Genomic DNA, 19,569 nt, shown 5'->3' on the forward strand with positions numbered 1-19,569 from the left:
CTCTTTATTTTTGATGCTTCTTGCCTGAAGAATACCAAGGTATTTATATGTATCACCTTCATCTATTATTGGTTCAATGTCTTCTCCAGATTCAAGCTTAAAGCCTGAAGTTTCTCTCTTTGGTTTAAGTTAAGGATTTTACACTTATTGAGTTCAAATGACTTTTTGATATTATTGGGGAAAGAGTCCATGAGATGAAGGAGTTTTTTAATTTGGTTTTTAGTGGAATCATATAGCTACATGTCATCTATACACATTAAGTTGTTAATAAGATGTTTTGGTTCAACTCCTTTAATTTGGAAACCATACTTAGTTCTATTTAAGAGAGATGATAATAGATTTAAAGTTAGAACCATAATGTGTTTGAACTGTCTCCCTGAAAAATGACATAGTTTATATCAATTGTTCTTGACATTATTATGTTGGTGGCACAGTTTTAAATAGAGAACAGTTTTCTAAGTGAGCATAAAACTTTGCTGTTCCCTCCTCTTCCCCTCCCCTCACCCCTGCCTTTGACAACAAGTGAGCTTTAAATGGTCATTACAGTTATTATTTACTAGACATTCAGGAAGACCTAAATGAGACAAATTTATAATTTCTGACCCAGAGCTCTAAGTATAATTTCAACAGCTACAGAGGGCATCTCAGAAGTGAACTTTGATAAAACAGAGTGAAAGTGAAACGAAAATCACATATAAGACATGAAACATATAGAGAGTTTAGAGTTGCAAAAGGCATTGGAACACCTGTACATTATTCACTAATTGCCACAAGCAAGCATCATGGGAAGGAAGATGAACCCTAAGATAGATGGATTAATTTCAGCTATAAGTATACAACATTAGCTGACACAGAAATGTCAGCTATTGTTGCTGCTGCTGCAATGTTGTTGAATTTTATTTTCTGTTGTGGCAGCCAGGTGGCACAGTGGATAAAATGCTGGACCCAGAGTCAAAAAGACCCAAATTATTCTACAGCAAGTCAAGGGCTCCTATCTATTGGAAACAATCTATCGTGTGAAAGATATTGGGTAAGTCAGTTAATAAGGATGGTGGATGAGAGACAGACTAGCAAATTAAATCTCTTAAAGCATGTAAAGCTGAGAACTCAAAGAGCTGAACCAATGGAAGAATTTTTTGGATTACAGAGGAAACAGCAAGGGTGGGAGTGTCAATTCTGATGGCAGGGGATCTGTATTCAGATTCGAATGAATAATGGCAAATTTGAATAATCTAAAAATAAGGTTAATTTTAAATAAAAAACTATAATATTTTGGTGTTATGATCTTTCATTATTATTGGTTCTCTAATTCAATTTCTACTTAACTTTTTCTTTATGAATTTAGTTGTTTTGTCATTAGATGCCTAAATGGCCGATATTAATAATCTCTAATTGTCACTTTTAAAAATGACATAATTTCTTTGCTTATCACACTGAACTATTTTTCATTTGGGCTCAGTTTTCATTGGTAATATCATGCTAACTCTAGATTCTCTGCTATCAACTAAGATCCATCCTAGAGTTTTAAATCTCTGTGTCTTTTAATATCAGTATCATATGCATTTCCTGGAGGCAACTTGCAGATGGGTAGTAGGTTTTGTTTTTAAATTCATTTAAATCCATCTCCTTTTTATAGGAGAATTCAAGCTATATACACTCAAGATTATAATTGTTTAATCTGATCTTTCTTCTAACATACTCAGCTATGTTACTAGTCTTCCCAGCAAAAAATACACTCAGTTATTTCCCTAGAGGTCATCCAAGCTCAGTTTTTTGTACAGAAACAGACATCTAGTCAGACACTTAGACTAGATACAGTTCTACTCCCATCTTAACAAAAACATAGACACTGACCTCAATAAAGCAACAACCACAATCCTTAAATTAGTTCTATTGCCTCTGTATGTTATTTCTTTATCATGAATTTACTAACCATCAACAAACACTTCAATTAAAAAAACCAGTAAGATGAAAAAAATGTGAGTTGTTTTATATATATAATGTGTTTTAAATTTATACATATATACATATGCATACATATGTATCTCTATGTATATATATATACACACATACAACCTTCTGTCCTACTCTGTTAAATTTATATATATATATATATATAATATATGTACATATATAATTGTGATACAGTAATCCTGATACTTAATAATACTATATTACATTCTCTCTCTTTATACACACACATACACAGAGCAGGGAAAGATGTTTATATTAAATATATGTACATACAATTTAATAGGATCAAGTAGAATATTACATATATGTATTTGTACATATGTAGATATATATATATATGTGTGTGTGTATATATATGTATGTATGTGTATATACATTTTATAAGATAGAGTAGGAGACCTGTTGATTACTCTTACCTCACCTGTCCCTCCCCTTTCCTGGGAAGGAGTGTTGCATCGGGAGTACTTATATTGTGAGCTCTTTGAGAGCATGGATGGCCTTTTGCCTTTCTTTGAATCCCCAGGGCTTAACACCATGCCTGTCACATGATAACTACTGAATAAATGCTTTTGACTGACTACATTCCTCTCTACCTTTACCTCACTTCTTCAATATCTGTGATAAGTCCACAATTTAAAAAAAAATCCCTCTTTTTAGTCCCCCCGCTTATTTATTTTTTTTTGTTTTGTTGTACTACAATGTATATTGATTTATGCATTGACCTTTCCCCTACTTCTCCCCAAGCCTATCTGTGACCTTTACTTGTCAATCAAAATTACTCAAGTCATGGCTTTTGTTGCCATGTTCTCTTATAGCAGTTCCAAATGAAAAACAGATGACTACTTCTGTGGTTCTTCAAGCCCCCATCCTCAGAATACCTGCAGATCCCAATGACCTGTATAGTTTTCCTATCCTTGTCTAAAGTGTAATTAATTCTCTTTCTCTTGCCTGACCACAGATTCTTTCAGGCCACCAAAGATGAGAACTACCTCTTAGGTATTTTGCTATGTAGTATTTCTATCAAGCCTCCCCTCTTGGTTCTGTCCTCCCACTACTTTAAACATTTTCAGGTCATAATATCCCTGCTGTGGCTTTGATAATATTGTATTATCATATTTACATTTTAATTCCATTTTAGTGATACAGTGTCTTAAAGCTGGCATGACTAAAGTTCACTATTGGCTTGCTTATCAAAGGCTGGCTTGTCCATTCTTAGAATTACCTGGAATCTTATTCCTGGGATGATTCATATACCAAAGGCCTCATCCAGTTTTTCCTTTCCCTATAGAAATGTTCAGAAATGTTATGGATAGTCAAAAATTTATTTTTTATCTCTAAATAATATCCCATATCTACCTAGAAAGAATATTCTGTGATGCAATCTTATTTCCTTTGACTTTCGACAAATCATGTTCTGGCTTTTTCTGTATTTTGTCAGGGTAGATTAGTAACCCTGTACAATTTCACTTCAACTTCATTAATGAATAACATTCTTCCTCTTGGCTGCATGCAAAATCCTCATTTTATTAATGAATCTTTGGAGTTTCACAACATGTGTCTCAGTGAGTTGAAACAGACATTTCTTTCTCTTTTCATGCAAAGCATTCTGCCGATCTGTTACCCGTCCCAGAATTTTAATAGAGATTTTTTTATATGACTTTCTGAAAAATGTTGGTTAGACTCTTTCTATTTGGAAGGACATCCAAATATTTAAATCATATCTCTGTACTCTACTGTCTAGTTTGTTGTATTTGCTTATAAACTTTTCATGTCTTCTTCCAGTTAATTTGTCTTTTTATCTGTTTTAGCTTTGTTCTATTGCTTCAGCAAATTTGCCATCCAATATAACACTTTTTTTTCTTTTTGACCCTAATGTGTCCATTCCAATTTTTCCTCTATTTCTTGATACTTTTGATTTGAATAATTTTTTCCTTCTATTTTTTATTGGTTATTAATGTATTTTTTTTTAAATGTCAGATCAATATTTGTTTCTAGCCCAGCTGCTGCAGCCATAGTTTCAGGAAGTAACCATTGTGAACATGCAACCTAGCAACTGCCTGTGTAGGAACTATAGCAACTGCTTCCTCAACAGCAATGGATACTGAAGATGCCCAAATAAAGTTTTCTCCACCAAAGTACTTTGCACTGGCAAATGGTTCCACATCAGAGATGGATATGGTTTTATCAGTGGCAATGGCTCATGTGTGCAAAACTATGTATAGTAGGCTCTTTTTGTAATGGTAAAGAACTGGAAACTAAACAGGTGCTCATTAACTGGGGAATGGCTGAACTAATGAATGTAATGGAACACTTGCATTATAAGAAGTGACAATACAGACGATTTCAGAGGAATCTAGGAAGACACAGCAACTGATGCAGTGAAGTGAACAAAACTGGGAGACCAATTTATACAATAACAATAACATTAGAAAGATAAGTTTGAAAAATTTAAGAATTCGACCAATGCAATAACCAAACATGATTCCACAGGATCAATGATTTACCACGCTATCTGCTCCCTCACAGAGAGGTGGACTAAAGTTGTAGAATGAGACATACGTATTTGGTCATGGTTAATGTATGAGAATTTGTTTTGTTTGATTCATATCTGTTACAATGTTTTGTTTCTGTTTTTCCAGTGGAAGGAGAGGTGAGAGAAAATAAATTTTTCACTGAAAAAAGAAAGATAAATTTTTGTTTTAAAAAATCAATGGAAATAGCATCTAAGAAGATATATTACCATCTGCTTTGGTACTGAACCCTAAGGATCATGTGGCCTTTCCATTTCATTTGCAGCAGAAAAATCCTATATATGTTGTTTACCTTATTAGAGTGTAAGCTCCTTGAAAGCAGGGATTGCTTTGGGTTTTTTTTTATTTGCATCACAGAGCTTAGCATGATGCCATCTATACACATATTAAGCACTTAATAAATAATTTTTCATTCATTAACAAAAATTTCCTCTTTTTTTCTTTAATCAATCGACCAATTAAAAAACATTAAGCAACCAGTATGTGCCAGGCACTGTACTAAGTGCTAGGGATATAAATGTGAAATAAGACAAACAGTACCTACCCTCAATCAGCTAGATATATGTTAGGTTAGAACCATCTTCATTTCTAGGGCTGTTCAAGTAAACTTATTATTTTTTCTAGCTGGTGTTTTATTCAGAAACTTTTTATTCCATAATATTTATTGATCATGTTGAGGATTTTCTTGTGCTAATTCATGTCTCTTTTTCTTTCACTTGAGAGGTTCTTTGTTTTTTGTTTTTTTACATTTTGGTTGCTTTCATTTGTATTTAACTTTTACCTTCCGATGTATTCTATTTGAGGCTAATTTAATCATTGTTCCTATAGGGGATGTTGATAAAATGGTCTTTTTCATTGCCTCTAAACTCTGTCTTGCCAGATCTCATCCAGGTTTTCAAAGAGAATCAAATATAACGAATTCATGATTATTGGAATTAGTAAGAACTGAAAATGACAAGTATCATATTCTCTGTTTGAATGAAATCAGTTGTTGATGGCCTTCCTTTTTCTTAAAAACAGCAGCAAAAGCAACATTGATGTTTCGTTTTGTTTTGTTTTTTATGTGCAGATGTCTAATTTCATTGGTGTAGAATACTTTCAGGGAGGAAACTTCTCATTGTAAACAATATTAAGCATAGTACAAATGACTACATTTGTTTATAACTATTTGCAGAAAGGAATTTTAACAAAGAAAATGCCTTAATTTTTTGTTCTCTCTAAATCACCATCAGGTACTTTGTTTATTCATTCCCCTTCATTTTTCTTTTAATTTGGTTTTATTTAGTGTATACTGTCTTCTGGTTCTATTTTTTTAATATTATTTTATAAAAATCTTTTAGGTTTTATTAATTCTATGTATGTGCTGGCATTAATTACACAACAGAATTATACTAATATATCATATTTCGCATCTGACCTCAGACAATTCCTACCTGTATGACCCTGAGCAAATTATTTAACTTCTATTTGCCTCAGTTTTCTCATCTGTAAAATGGGGATAATAATAGCACCTACCTCTCAGGATTGTTATGAGGATCAAATGGAATAATATCTGTAAAAAGCCATATAAATGCTAGCTGTCACTATACAGCTACATTTATCAGAATCTTATCTTTTGTTTGTTTCACATTATTCCCTCCTTTTCATTTCTCTCAAAGATACTAATTATAAAGTACTTAGCACAGTGCATGGAACATAGTAAGATCCATATAAATGTTAGCTATATATTGTATATTATATTTTATATAATATATATTTACATTATATTTCTTATATGATGTATAATATATATTTATATTGTATTTATATATAATTATTCTTTTCTCTAACCTTTCTCTACTGTTGATCATTTAGATTGCTCTAAAGGTTTCTTTATAGATTTATTTTTTCCTATTACAAATGACACCGGTAGGAAATTCTTTGAACAGAGCAGTTCTCTTTGGTTTCTTTGTTTTGGACAACACTTTGAGGGTATTTTCCCGACAACAGAATCACTGGGTCACAGAGTTGACCATTTCTGTAACTGTCAGTGCATAGTGCCATTTGTTTTCCAAATCTGCAATTCCACGGGCAGTGAATGAGTTCACCTATTTCTTCACAACTCTGCCAGCACTGAATTTTGTTGCTTCGAATTTTTTTGGCCTACACATTCTTTCCTTCCTCCCTTCTCTTCTTCTTCTCTTCCTCCTCTACCTCCTTTTTTACTCTTACCACTTACTCTCCTTAGTCCTGAGAATGTCAGGGCCAGGAGAAAGAAGGCAAGATAAAGCAGTTACATCACAGTTGAGAAAACTGAGGCTAAATGACTTGCTCATGGTCACACAGCTAGGAAACGTCTAAGGCTGGATTTGAATCTCAGAGTCTTCCTGACTTTAGGCCCAATGGTCTGTCCACTATGTCACCTAGCTGGCTCAGCAACAATGAGATAATAATTCATCTCAACCAAGCTGATAGAAAATGATCTCACTGGGGGAGTCCATTCTTTGTAATTTCTAGGGTTTCAAGTTCTGGGAACCAAGGGTCACATCAGGGGCCATCTTCCTCTACATGTCTGCGGCTCAAGGGCTTCAGTTTGTAATTCAATATTTACACCTGGCCCTTTTGATCTCTCTCACACTCTTTCCAACCATGAAAAGTTCCTCTCCAATTGAGTTATTCTGAGTCACTGTTCAATATTCTTGTAGGTATATCTCCTTCCTCAGATATAGCATGAAGCTTCATAGTATTATCTCCAGGAAAACTGCCCAAATTGTGTGGGCAGATCTAATATTTATAAAATAACCTTTTGGTACTTTAATTTGAATAACATTAAGTCTGTAATTAATTTAGGTGCCATACTTATTTTTATAAAACTGACACTGTGCAATCATGAAAAATGTGTCTCCCTATTTATTTGTCTTCCTTTTGTGTAAGATGTCTTTTAGCTGTAGTTTTATATGTCCTATATGCCTTAGTTGGTAGAGTTGTCAATACTGTATTAATTTTGATGTCATCTTGAATTCCTATTTATGTCATTTTCTCCTTATGTTTCTTAATACTATATGGAAATTCTGACAGGGGTTGATTTTTTTTCCTGATACTTTACAGAAGCTATTAATTCTCTTGAATTGTCCTCTTTGCTCATTCTTTGGGGTTTTCTAAGTAAACACTGAAGTCAGGCAAACAGAGATACTTTTTTTTTCTTTGTTTATTCATTTACTCTCTCTCTTTCATTTTATTGTTAGCTAGCATTTGTAAAAGTGTCGAATGGTAGTGAGAACAGCAGGCATCCTTACCTTCTCCTTGTAATTACTGATAAAACATGCTGCACTCTCCATCACAAATACTTGGTTACAGATATATTTTTTGCTGTTTTTTGTTGTTTGGTCATGTCTGACTCTTCATGACCCCATTTGGAGTTTTCTTGGCAAAGATACTGGAGTAGAGTTCTCCATTTCCTTTTCCAGCTCATTTTTCCAGGTGAGTAAATGAGACCAACAGAGTTAAGTTACTTATTCAGGGTACACAGATAGTAAGTATCTGCAGCAAGATTTGAACTCAGGAAGATGAGTCTTCCTGATTCTAGGCCCAGTGCTCTACCCACTGTGCCACTTAGTTGCCCCACATAGACATATATTTTTGATCAATGATCTTTAATGAAAGGCCCTTCCTTGTCTATGTTTCTTAGGATTTTTTAACTTAAATTTGTGCTGAAGATCTGAGTTCCTGAGTTCAAATCCCACCTTAGACACTTACCAGCTGTGTGACCTTGAGCAAGTCATTTAACTTCTGTTTGTCTCAGTTTCCTCTACTGTAAAATGGGGATAATAAACAGCAACTACCTCACAGTGTTGCTGTGAGGATCAAAAGAGATAATATTTGTACAGCACTTAGCCTAGTGCCTGGAACACAGGAGACACTGTGCTAATACTTATTCCTGTCCTCCCTTCCCCACTTTGTCAAAGGCTTATTTTGACTCTATTGATATAGTCACGTGGTTTTACTGTTTTTCTCATTCATGTGAATCATTATGCTGTTTTTCTAATGTTGACTCATTCTTGCTTGCTTGGTATGAATCTGTCTTGGACATAGAGAACTGTATTAATATGTTGCTATTGTTTGTGGTGTTGTATGTCTGCAAATTATGGAACACTACATTCTCTCAAGAATTTAAATTGATTGCCTCCCAAAGGGCATTGCAGTGATACACTGTTAGCATGAGTAGGCTGTGACACATTAAATAAGTAACAAATTAAGTATGACAGGCAGAATAAAGGATATCCCAAGGAAATACATGACTGAAAAGGAGATGGGCTGGATATGTGAAAAATGTAAGAGAAAAAAAATGTACAGATAATGTGTTCCACTGATATCACCAAAATACCAAGAGAAAGTTAACTTGATTTTTAAAAAGAGAAAGACGGAAAATAAAATTAAGAAACCAAAAGTTAAAAATAAACAAAGTGAATCCACTATGAATAGAAATTTTTTTAGGAATTATTATATATAATCACATACCATTAGGACTGAAAATTTAAAGGAAATAGATATTTATAAAAATATAAAATATCCAAATTAATGAAACATAGAAACTATATTTATACAACTTCAGAAAGAAATAAAGCAGGCCATAAATCAGCTAACAAAGGCAGGAAAGTCTTGGTTGAAGTGGATTTACAAGTGAATTCTATTAAATGTTTAAGGAACAATGAACAAAATGTTACAAAAATGATATTTAATGATTGAGGGGGGAAAAAAAAACCCTAGCAAATTCCTTTCATAAGGCCCTATACTTTTAACTTAGTTGGGGTAAAGCAAAAATAACTACAGGATCAATCATATCTAAATTTATATAAATTTCTAAAATAAAATCCCAGAGGGGCAGCTAGGTGGTGCAGTGGATAGAGCACTGGCCCTGAAGTCAGGAGAACTTGAGTTCAAATCTGACCAAGCACTTGACACTTACTAGCTGTGTGACCCTGGGCAAGTCACTTAACCCCAATTGCCTAAATTTTTTTTTAAAAAAAGGTTAATTCCTAAAATAAAATCCCAGCAAAAAAGCTGCAGCCATACTCAATACTCAAAATGACTTGTGATTTCAGTGGCTTGACTATTTACTCTAATGATGCAAATTGGAAGCCATCCACAACTGCCAAACCTATAAGACTATTGTCCATGTCCTCTCATACATCAAAACTGGGGAGGCACTGAATGTTTTGAGGGCTTTCTTTCCTTTCTTTCCTTTCCTATCCTCTGTAATGTATTTTGGTACATAAGCTACAGTCATTTTCATGGTGATATTTTGCAAATGCTTATCATGAGGTCCTGGGTCCTCTTCACATTATGTACTCTTTCACTTGGTGATTGCATCAGCTCCCATGGTTTCAATTATTTTCTCCATGTAGAAGAATATCAGATCTTCTCATCTAGCCCTAACCTCTCTCATGATCTGCTGTATTGTATCTCCATCTGCCTCTTGGACTTCTCAAACTGGATGTCCCATAGACATTTTAAACTCAACATTGCTAAACTCATTATTGAACTCACTCCCCCCCCCAAAAAAAAAACCCTTCCATCTTCCTAATTTGCCTATTACCATCAAAGTACCACCATCCTTACAGTCACCTAGGTTCACAATCTCGGTATCATACTTTCTGTCACCTGTCCCCCATCCCCCATCCAATCAGTTATCAAGTCCAGTTGTTTCTACACTCATAACATCTCCCATAAACACCCCCTTCTTCTCCTCTGACACTGCCGCCACTCTGGTACAGGTTCTTGTCACTCCATACCTAGACTACTGCAATAGCCTGCCAGAGGTTCTGCCTGTCTCAAGATTCTCTCCCCTCCATCTTCCACTTATCTGTCAGATTGATGCTTCTAAAGCACAGACCTGATTGCATTACACCCCTTTTCAATGAATTCCAGGAGCTCCTTATGTCCTTATTACCTATTAGATCAGATATAAAATCCTCTTTGGCTTTTAAAAGCCTTCATAACCTGGCCTCTGCCTACCTTTCACCTTACTTACCCTCACGTACTCTGAAATGCAGTGATATCAACCTCCTTTCTTTTCTCCACACAAGGTATTCCATCTCCTGACTGACCATTTTCACCTTATGTCCCTCATGCCTGGAATGTATCCTCCTTCCTCTCTGCATCCTGGCTTCCTTCTAGTCTCAATCAAAGTCTCATTGTCTGCAAGAAGTCTTTCCTAGTCCTCCTTAATCCTACTGCCTTCCTTCTGAGACTTTCCCCACTTTATCCTGGACTTATCTTGTTTGTACATAGCTCTTTGCACATTGTCCCCTCCATTAGGCTGGGGGCATCTTGAGAGTAGAGACCGCCTTTTGCCTTTCTTTGTATCTCTAGCACTTAGCACAGCACCTAACACAAGATAAGTACTTAACAAATGATAGCTGACTGATGACTGTTAATATAGACTGCCAAGTGTCCCATGAACTAATATTTCTCATTGTCTCTGAATACATCATGAAACAGACTCTGCTAACTTAATTGCCTCTACAAGGAAAAACTAAACAACATTGTGAACTATCTTTCCATTTTGCTATAGCTTTCAAAAGACAAGAATAATAATTGATCAAAGAAACATGGTAAGAATTAGGTGAATTCATGTATAGTGAAGTAAGCTGAATTAGGAAAATTATATATATAATAATAACAATTTAAATGGAAAGAATAAGAACAGAAACAAAACTGAAGGCTGGTTGATTATAATGGCCAAGTTTAGTTTCACAAAAGAGAAACTGTACCTCTCTCACTTCTTTGCAGAAGTGGGGAATTATGAGCATGGAAATTTATAAACACTTTCAAATTCTTAATGTGTTAGTTGGTTTTATATAATTACTTTATATTCTTTCTTTTTTTAATTATTCATTACAAGAAATGGTTTGCTGGGCGGAGGAGGGGGAAAGAATACATTTGGAAATGAAGGTGATAGAAGAGCAAAATAATTTTTAAAAGAATTTAAAAAAACCCAGCTTCTCCAGTAGTTCATTCACTCATTCATTCATCATCAGAAAAGGATTTCACATATATTGGGCCAACAGCCTTTAATGTGTATATACAATCTAAAAACTGTTATCCCTAGAACCCTCTGTCTTTGCCACTGTTAGCAAATCATGTGGTGCTGAGGGTCATTTATTGGTTTCATGGAATTCCAGACCCAAAGAAAGCAGCCATAGCTTGTTGCCAGAACTGCCAGCATGGCAGAACCTTCAAGAGCTTTTAATCTGCCATGTTACCATGCCTATGGGATATCCAGTTTGAGATGTACAAGAGGCAGATGGAGACACAATATAGCATATCAGGAGAGAGAAACTTTGAGAACCCAAGGTCATCTCTAAGCCATGAGGAGAAACTCAGGTAAGTTTATAGAAAAGGGAAAAGAGTAATGGAAAATTTGAAATGAAAGATGTTGAGCAATTTGAGAATCATTCCTGAGTCAACTGTCTGTTTATAGTGATAGCACTGAATCGTCAGAGCTAAGATCAAAATTAATTTAAAACAATTTATACAATAACAACGTTGTAAAGAAAACTTTGAGAGACTGAAGAATTCTGGGTGATGCAATGGTCAGCACAATTCCAGAGGACCTGTGAGGAAGCATGTTCCCCTGCTCCTGACAGAGAGGTAATGAACCAAGGTACAAAACAAGATACACATTTTTTGTATGTGATCAATATGTTGATTTGTTTTGTTTGACTATGCTTATTTGTTACAAATATTTCATTTTTTCTTCTTGTATTGGCAGAGGAAATTCAGAGAGAGAAAGGAAAGCTAGTTATAGGACTGCCTAAAAAAGGAAAAGAGAGAAAAACAGGCCACTTCTACATCTTTTACAGTAAAGAGAACTGCAGCAAGTTCAGAAGGAAAAACTGACACTCAGAATGAATTTGAAAATAAAAAGGTTGAACTTATTGCATACTTTTAAAAAGCTGCATACATTTGAATTTTCAGATATAATCTTTTTCTGTTCTGCTTTGTATATGAAAATGTTAAATTTTTGGTGTTTGTTAAACTCACAAAAAAAAAAAAAATTAATGTAAAAATAGAAGAAAGATTCAATATGAGAAAAGGATGTGGCATGCAATTAAAGTAACTCCAACCTAACTTATTTAAGTGAGCCACGGATGTCTAAAAATAGGAAATGAAAGGAGTGAGCATTGACATAAATTATACCCATTTCGTTAAGTTTAACCACTGTAAAGAAGTTGCCATAATGAGGTGAACAAAAAAGCCTAAAAACCATCTCAGTCAGTATACACATGATTTCCTTGACAAAGGGAGAAATTATAGCAGCCAAGGGCAATGCTGGTTTAGAATACAAATTTGTTTGTGAAATCTTATGAAAGAAGATGGTGGAAGATTATATGCTACATCTCCCCATCAAGCAATGAGATGCAATGTCAGGAAAAAAAAAACCAAGTTTTTAAAAAGCTCTGTTAAGAGACTTGACTAGGCAAAGTAATCCTGAGGGCATATAAGGATGAAACTAGAAGGAAGATAACAAACAGGTGAAAAATGGAAAAGATTTGTTAGCACTTTCATAATAAAGTCTTTTCATCATCAGGGACAGCAGAACAACGACATCTGATTTCTAACATCATAGGCCCAAATTTACTGCATAAAGAAGTAGAAATTGTAATGAAGAAAACAAACATACGAAGACCTGGACTAGATGAAATATACACAAAGGAGATGTATTGTTATGCGGACGTTATTTTGAGGTTGCCTAGTGATAAAGTTTCAAAGTATTTGAAAGTAGAGAGGTTCTGAAAGACTCGCAGGGGAAGAAACTGAACCTTACTATTAAAAAAAAAGATCAAGAGAATGTCAATAATTATTGATACATTGATCTTTTTGTCTTTTTTCAAATATAAATATTCAGGTATATTGATTGGTAGATAGTAGGCAGATAACAGATAATAGGTACGTGAATTGGTATTGGTAATCTGTGTTTTGGAGACTCAGAGCTCACACTCCCAACCCCTTCTCTAAAGTTCTTCACAAGGACTTTACTGATAATGAGATTGCATTCAATCTTCTTATTGTGCTTAAACCTGGACCCAAGCCTGAATTGATTTAATCAAGGGTCTGCTCAGGCTTGAGTGGAGACAGATTCTTCTGTATACATAGCCCAAGGCTGGGATTGGTCTGGTATGGGTGGTCTGATAGAACAGGTATTTCCTCTGCCCCAAGGTAAATGATTATGGGGTGATAATCAGCCCCTGTTGAAAAGGTATATAAACTGGGCACCCCAACTCCCAAATAGAGCCAGTTCTGGACTGTGACTCTGATGCAGTGCATGTCAAGCGGCTTGAGACAAATTAAAACATGGATACAAAACCTAATCCATTTGTCTCTTTCCCTAGAACAAACCCTGTAGAGATTGACAGGTAACAGGTAGACAGATAATAAGCAGGATAGATAATCTCTAGATAATTAGCAGACAGACCTTTAATAGATAAATAGATAACAAGCAGATAGATGGATAGATAAGAGTCAGATAGACAAAAGACAGACAGATAAATAATAAACAGAGCTAGAGATTTTCTTCTTAGGATGACTTAGGACTTCTAAGTAGCTGCTTCCCAAAAGTTTGGATATGTTGTTTTATTACTATCATTTGAAACAAATCATTATTAATTATTTCTATACTTTCTTTCTGGGCACTTATTTAAAATATCATTATGTAAATCTGTTTCTTTTTCTTATTTCCCTTATTGAGTTCAAGTTTTGTTGTCAAAGTCTATAGAATACTTTTAACATTTCCATATTTCTGAATTTGACAGGTTTGACTGCCACTGTTGTCATTATGTTCTTATTTTTGACTTAGCATTTTTGTAAAAGTATAACACAATGCTAAAAAGCAGTATGTGCTTTAATTTCACATTCAACAATTACCAAATGTCTATCATATCTAATATTTATAATAGAGTCTGTACTAAGCTCTTTACAAATACTATCTCATTTGATCCTCACAATAACCTTGGGAGGCAGATGCTATTATTATCCCAATTTTACAGGTGTGGGAACTGAGGCATATAGAGGTAACTTGCCCACGGTCATACTGCTAATAAGTATCTGAGACAAAATTTGAACTCAGGTCTTCTTGACTCCAGGTCCAGTGTTCTATCTACTGTACTACCTAGATCCCTGTACTATTTAGATTTCCCTAACATTCCATACAGATATTGAATCTCCTTCTTTTTCATCTTTCAGATAGATTTGTCTAAGTCTGAAGAGGCCCATTTAAGTTACTTATTTGGTGAATATTTGATAGTGATATTATTTTGTTTTTGGTGCCTTTAAGTACAACACAGTTTCCTTGCTTGTCTTTCTTTGTTATATCTATTTTAACTTAATTTGTATTGGAACCCCACATTTCAACTCTCTAAATGTTGTGTTTTAAGATTTTCTTTCATACAGACAGCAAATTTTTGAGTTGTTCTTTCTAATCCATTCTTCTACCTTCCTCATTTACATGGGTAAGTTTTTCACACTGACCGTTAAGATCATTGTTTGGTTTTTCCCTTCAAATCTTGTTACAAAATTCTCTTCTCCCCATTTTTGAAAAATAAGTAAATTAGCACTGGGTTTCTGCTAATTGGCTTGCGACAAACCAAAAATCCCATTTCTTCTCCCATCTTTCCCTAGCACAGGCTCAAATCACTGGTTTTCTTTCTTTTTTTTTTTTTTTAAGTAAAATTTTATTTTGCTTGAGGCAGTCCCTTCTTAGACCAGATCTTAGTATCAGACATTCCTCTTTTCCCTCCTTGTGGGACCTGCCCCATCCCCTTCTCTAATTTATTTCTGTGATTTTTTTTACTGGCCTGGATAAGGACAAAGCTTATGAAATCCCCTTTCCCTCATTCCCCAACTCTGTGTTTGAATGATCTTCACCTGTTCTTTCCCAATTTCAAGAAATGAGTTCCTCCTTCTCTAAGCAACTTCTTTTTGAACATCATCTTTCTTTGTTTTCTCAGTGACCCCTTAGAAAGAGTGCGACTCCCTGTGGAGATCAGTCTCTTCTCCTTTTTTGAGCATGCAAGCAACAGATCCTCACATAACCTTTCCTATGGGTTTAAAGTTGTTTGCTTTTCTTAGCTCTTTTATCCAATGTTTCTGCATTTCAAAGGTTTAATTCTGGTTTTCCAAAGCAATGCTTAGAATTCATTAAAATTCTTCTTGGTTTGTACAGAAATGCTGATGTTTTTAGGGGGAGATTTATTTTGTATCTTGCTACTTTATTAAACCTAATAATCATCTCTTTCTTTCCTAGGATTTTACTTAAAATTTTTCCATTGATAGTCATTAATGAGATGGGTCTATAGTTCTTTTCCTGTTTTATGCCTCCCTGGATTGTGTTGCAAGATCACATATGTCTCATAAAAACAAAGTGCGTTTTTTCTTTGTTATTGAGAACAGTTTTTGTATGCGTTAATTTTATTCTTTAAACATTTTATAAAATTCATTAAACTAGCCTGGAACAGAGTCCCCTCCCATTCTCTTTAGTAGATTATTACTTTCTCAACTTCTCTTTCTGAAATTAGTTTTTTTAAAAAGATATTTACAATTCATTTATTTGTGCATTTTACATTTTTTGAAACTAATAATCCATTTCCTTTGAATTCTCAGGTTTCTGGCATTTTATTATATATTATAATTTCTGATAATTTTCTTGCTTCCTCTCTATTTGATGTGTGTGATTTGACTGTTCACTTTTGATTTTCAAATTTTGATTTTTCTTCTTTTTGTGATCAAGTTAGGAAACCATTTAGAAATATCTTCAGTCTTTTAATATAGTTCTATCTTTTTATTTTCAGTTTTATTTATTTCTCTTCTAATTTTCAGTAAGTAATTGTGCTTGTTTCAGGATTTAGAACAAATGATGGAAAACCTGAACAATGAATACAATTCAATCCAACAAGCATTTATTCAGGTTTACTATGTGCTATACACTGTGTTAAACACTTATTTTAATTGGTTTTTTTTTTTGGCAATTGGGGTTAAGTGACTTGCCCAGGGCCACACAGTTAGTAAGTGTCAAGTGTTTAGTCTGAGGTCGGATTTTTTAGTCTGAGGTCGCATTTGAACTCAGGTCCTCCTGACTTCAAGGCTTGTGCTCTATCCACTGCACCACCTAGTTGCCCCTTATGCTAGACACTTAAAGATACTTAGGACACAAAAGATACAAAAGACAAAAAAGAAAAAAGTTCATGAGCTTCTACTCACTACTAAAATAAATTAATGAGAACAACACTGAGGCAGCTGAACTCAGATTAATTCTAAGGTCAATAGTGTTCCTAAGGAAAAAGCTATGTAACACCTTTACTTGTTTACTCATTTTCAAATTTTAAAGTACATGCTTAGCTTACAAACCACACTCCGCCCCTTTTTTTTTTTAAATGTTTTCAGACCTATAACTTTTCTTCTACTCTGAGGGTTGCTTCTTTTATTGATAACTATTTTTACTGCCTTATAGCCTGCAAAAGACATTTATTTATTTATTGCTTTTTAATATTATGTTTTCTTTATCCCCCAGCAGATAATCACTTTTTGAAAGCATTCCATATGAAACTGAGAAATATATATATTCTCTGACCTTTCCATTCAACATGTACCCTTAACCTTGCAAGTCTAATTTTTGAAAAAGAAAATCAATTTAGATCTCTGTTTTTCACAGTGTTTATCTTCTTGGTGGAATTACTCAATTTTGAAAAAGGAATATTGAAATCTATTATTGCTGTGTTATTATTAATGTCCTTTTGCAATTCAGCTAGCATTTCTTTTAGTAATTTACATGTTACTTCTTTTGGTACATACACATATAAGATGTCCCCAAAACTTTAATAGCTGTCTTGGGGTGGGGGGAGGGGAAAGATGGGGAGAAAATTTAGAACTCAAAATCTTGTGGAAGTGAATGTTGGAAAGTAAAAATAAATAAATAAATTTTTAAAAAAGAATTTAGAATAATGATGGAAAATCAGAACAATCAATCCAGTCCAATCCAACATCCATTTGTTAAGCACCTACTGTGGGCCACACACAGTCCTACACACTTAGAATTCAAAGACAGAAAAAAAACTTCCTGAGCTTTTGGTCACTACTAAAATAATATGAGTGAAAACACTAAAAGATGATTGAATTTAATTTAATCCTAATGGCCAATTGTGTTCCCAGGTCACAGACTATGCAATACCTTTCTCTGTTCTAGGTAGAGAGATAGGGACTCACTGGGGCAGAACATTGCATACACACATCACACATGGTTATCTTGTTAACCAGTTTTGCTTAGCTGTTTTTCCTTGTTACCTCGGAGAATTCAGTTAAGGGATACTGGAAGTGGTATAAATAACAAAAGTCATCTATAAACCATTTTTAAATGAAAAGGCTAAAAAGAATAAAAATAAAAACACACTAAAGGAACTTTCACCTTTGGGAAGGGTGGATGTGGGACAACAAGTTTATGAGAAAAGATTGCCATTAGATTATTGTAAACCAGGAAGTTAGTTAGCCTGGAGTCCCCGAACATATTTTAAGGTGTCTGTGAAATTAGATATGAAAAATTACATATTTATTTTCACTAGCCTTTTACTGAAATTTAGACCTTCCTTCAGTTATTTAAAAATCTTATTCTGAGGAGTCCATAGATTTAACCAGACTGCAAAAATCATCAATGATTCCCTCCCCCCAAAAAAATTAAGGGACCCCTGTTATCTCTAAGTAACATAGGCACTAAAAGCCAAAATTTTAAAAGGAAAAATATAGAAGAATTTAATAGAAGGAAACACACAAAACAATTATAAATGTAACTATAAATCTATTGAACTCTTCAATAAAAGAGAATGGAAGAGTAGATAAGAAAATAAAATACCAATAACTTGCTACACACTTTTCCTCTTTATACTGTCCCCTTTCCTACATTTAAAGCATATAAACATATAAAGCAAAAAGAAAGGTTGGGACAAAACTTACACTTCAAGCAATTCTAGAAAAATGAGTTACAATCTTGATTTCATATGAAGCAACAGTAAAAATTTATAATGCCAAAGGAGATAAAGAAGAAAACTGCATTATGTTTAAAGGCAATATGGACAATGATACAATACCATTATTAAATATATAAAGTGTCCCAAAGTCTTAGTGCAGTTTTAAGCTATTAAAGCTATTTTTGGGACATCTTACATGTGTATGTACCAAAAGAAGTAACATGTAAATTACTAAAAGAAATGCTAGCTGAATTGCAAAAGGACATTGACAATAACACAGCAATAATAGATTTCAATATTCCTTTTTCAGAACTGAGTAAATTCACCAAGAAGATAAACATTGTGAAAAACAGAGATCTAAAGTGATTTTTTTTCAGCTCCAAATCTATGCTTCTGTGATTCTATGATTCATACAATTGCTCCATTTTATTTCTGGGGATCTTGTAGAATTTATTTCTATATTTTCCCCTTTCCTCTCTCCTCTAGAAATCAGACATTAGTGTCTGCTCCCCGCCCCTCAGCCCCTAGGGATACACCACTTGCCTCTGGATTTTCTTCCCTCTCCTTATGTGATCAGACTAGGTTTTTCACTCATGGGGATATCTCATTTGAATGTAACTGAAATATATGAGGATTCTTAGGAGCTAGATACCCCTTTGGCATCAATCAATCAAAAAACATTTACTAAGCACCTACTATATACCAGGCACTTGGGGATACAAAAAGAGGCAAAAGACAGTCCCTGCCCTCAAGGAACTTAAAGTCTAATGAATCAGATTGAGATTAGGCTATTCTTGGGCTATGATACACTCTAAATCAAGAAGTGTTCTGATAAATTCACCCTCATGGAAAAAGAATTTGTAATGATCTCTTATGAGTCCTATTGCAATTCAACCCATGGTCATACTTATATTTCACCAGCACTAAGGATTTTCTTAGGTGTGAAGTGTGATGATGCCAGTGGATGTAAAGGAATTACAAAGGGATTTGGGTCCTTGGCTCTACCAATAATTAGCTGTGTGATCTTGGGCCATTGTGGCCCTTGATTTGTTCATCTGTCAAATGGGGTG

This window comes from Phascolarctos cinereus, unplaced genomic scaffold, assembly GCF_003287225.1.
Source record: "Phascolarctos cinereus isolate Bilbo 61053 unplaced genomic scaffold, phaCin_HiC Scaffold_3;HRSCAF=262, whole genome shotgun sequence".
Lineage (NCBI taxonomy): Eukaryota > Metazoa > Chordata > Mammalia > Diprotodontia > Phascolarctidae > Phascolarctos > Phascolarctos cinereus.